The sequence below is a fragment of the Daphnia pulicaria genome, chromosome 3 (assembly GCF_021234035.1).
Source record: "Daphnia pulicaria isolate SC F1-1A chromosome 3, SC_F0-13Bv2, whole genome shotgun sequence".
In the NCBI taxonomy this organism is placed as follows: domain Eukaryota; kingdom Metazoa; phylum Arthropoda; class Branchiopoda; order Diplostraca; family Daphniidae; genus Daphnia; species Daphnia pulicaria.
The window spans coordinates 3,333,089-3,336,178 of NC_060915.1; the positions used below are offsets into that span (position 1 = coordinate 3,333,089).

A 3,090-nucleotide genomic window follows, 5' to 3' on the forward strand; every position below is an offset into this window, starting at 1 on the left:
ATGACTGGTTGGCCAGCCTGTTAAATCAAGCTCGCAACAGCCTAAAAAAGGAGACTTGGAAGCCCTGCGGGTTAAATACGACTAAAAATTTTTATTGCCAGTTATCGACATCAAACATATCCATTTTATTTTTATCCACAGGCACTCGCCTTTAACAGAGATCAGACGAAATTAGTTAAAGGCGAGATCATTCATATTAACAAGACTCATAGATAGATATTTACGGTGTAATTTTCCTCCTGGAAAGTTTTTAGCTCCTTGTAAGACTTTCGGAACCTCTCCAAGTGGCTCGAATGTAATGTCACTTGATTGGCAAGCATTTTTACTGCGTTGTGCTGGGTTTGCAATTATTCCGACACTGTTCAAATAGAGAAGTATATGGTCATGACAGAATTAATAAGGATAGTGATTGAATTCAAACTAATACCTTGAGAACTAAAGTACTTCAGCTGAATGCCCAGAAGCCGTTCTAGCAACTTAATCAACTACAATTCTTTCTGCCTCTTCTGTGGCCAACAAAAAGTCAATTCAACAAAGAGCATTTTTGCCCCTCCATTAGCAAGAACAATTGCAGATTCAAACATGGTTACATACAGGAAGTTCAGCAATGTGTGTAAAAGGATTGTGCTTCGTGTAAAAGCCACAATAGTTTAGTTGGCTTTGTGACACAACAAGCTACTGTTGAACGGAACTGTAAAAATAATAATATACATTAATGGAACTTAAATCACAGTTCTATAATAAACAAATTTTACCAGAATGTGTGTACCCAGCCACCCAAGTAGAACAAGATATCTTGTGGATATCTTCTAGATATATTTACATCTACTGTTAAGATAACTATTGATATCTTTGTACAAGCTATCCAGTGGCCAAATGTCATCTCTCCAAAATATCTTACCAAGATATCCTGGACATATTTCGATACACCACATCCTAGATAACTATTACGGTACGATTTTTACTATAAATAAATGGCAAAAAGTAAATAAATAAACAATTTTCAAAAGCAAACTTTATTTCTTGTTTTGTAGCCATAGCAGCATACATTTAGGACAAAAAATTTAACATTTCAATGTTTTAAATTATTTCTTGATTTGCATTTCAGTGTGGAGGCCTACGTCATCGGTAGTTTCCTAAATACGGTTGTCCATAGCGAGAAATAAGGATAACTTGTTCAAAGGATCAAAGTAGAGAATCTAAAAAGAAACATATGATATAGACAAATACAAAACTAAATTTAGTACACTACAGAAATTACCTCAGTTTTAATTGTTGCCTTCTTCCTCCGGAACACGCATGAGATCTGCAAGGAAACGCGCTTTGGCATTTTTAAGAGCACATTTAGTTTCTTTGATGAAACTCTCTTCTTCCATATGAACAAATTCTTTGTTGGAGAGGATTCCCTCTATTTAATTCAAAAGGAATATTCAAATATTTAATTACATAGGAATATTCAAATATTTAATTACATAGGAATATTCAAATAATTAAATAAATTGGCACATGGTCCACAACAATCTCAGGTTTACTCACCTTTAACAACTTGCGTGATACGACAATTGTGCAGTCCTTTTTTCCATTTCCATTGTTTACCCTTTTTTCTCTTCTTCCCAGCCAGTTGATATCCTTTGAAAGGGAATCCGCAAAAACAGTCCTCCATGCTCGTTGAACGTAGTCGGCTTCAGAATTCTTCGTATTCCTCTTTAAGGGACGAATTTTTCTTGAAAGCTATTTCGGATGTACATGTTAAGATTTTCTATGCTCAAATGAAAAAAAATATATTTAAATGATCCTACCAGTTTCCTTAGGTTTCCATCATTTTTTAGTAATTTAAGTCGTAGTCTTCCAATTCCTCAATACTCTTGAGAGGAAGAGAAGCGATGCTATCATGTATTTCAACGCCTCCGTCGTCTTCATCTACTGGCTTCATAGATTTCTGCAAAACCTCCAACTTGTCATTGATTTTTGCCAAGGCAGTCATGTACTTTTCTTTGTTGGGTTTTATTGGCAGCGGGACAGGTGATTGAGCCGGTGTAGGATAAGTTGGCGGAGGATTTCCTTCAGAATCTGAAATAATTTTTTTTTTAAATTGAAGAATAAACGTTTGCAATTGAATCATTGTAAGTAAATTACATAGCTGCGGCTTGTAATGCCAATATGGTAGCGGCTGCGCTCCCCAGTTGTAATGCCCGGTATTGTAATGTGTGACTGGATGGGAAGTTTCTGAAATTGTACAAAACACAGAAAATAGTTAACAGTTATGAAGAAGTCGTTAAAAAAAATCCCATTTAACTGATGCAATTACCAGATTGTTCTATTCAATATGAATCTTCATGGCCACCTGGATGAAACGAAGGGTCTAAATAACGCACGAACATGTTAAAATAAATTTAATAGAGGTATCTAAGTGTTACCAGTACCCATCTCTGCCAGTACCTGGCTGAAAAGTTTTCTTAGTGTATAACTCCATTTGAGACGACGTTGATGCTTCTGGACGTAACCCACTGCTAGTGTGCCCTAATAATAAACGCAATCATGTAACAATTAATGTCTTAAAATATGAAGTTTTGTCATTATACCTGGCTGAAATACTAAATCCACAGTAGACGACGAAGCCAGCGCCGACGCCGAAGAATGTAACCGACCAATTGTGTTATTTAAGTAACGAAAAAATGTAAACTATTAGTAAATGCAATTAAAGAATATATTAACCTTCTCACTTGAAATATCCATCAGATTACTAATCCGCAATTGTTCATCATTGGAGCACCTTCCTTTAGCTGAATTAGTTTCTAAATTCAAATAACAGTTCATAAAGATGTGATCTCTGAACTTCATCTTCGCAGTAGTTTCACATACAATTTTGGTCAGGTGGACTGCGAAGAGAAAATTCAGCATTACCTGATACATTTTCTATTCACAGTCCAACTTAACAAAAATATAATAAGTATGTCTTCAACAACCTTCTATATTCATCCACACTATTTTCAAGACCTGGGTAATACACCAACATTACATTTTAGAGTGACTACAACTAAGTACTCCATGTTATCTCTATAGGTATTGCAATACGTATCACCACCACAT

At 35.3% G+C, this 3,090-nt stretch overlaps 1 long non-coding RNA gene across 1 annotated transcript; it reads right to left on the minus strand.

The window, feature by feature from the left end:
- Window positions 1-218: 218 nt before the first annotated feature.
- LOC124329413 lies at window positions 219-776 on the minus strand. Its single transcript, XR_006916792.1, has 3 exons — window positions 756-776; window positions 428-691; window positions 219-358 (listed from the first exon to the last, which is right to left on the minus strand). It is a non-coding gene; the product is annotated as an uncharacterized LOC124329413 (long non-coding RNA).
- Between the last annotated feature and the right edge of the window lie 2,314 nt (window positions 777-3,090).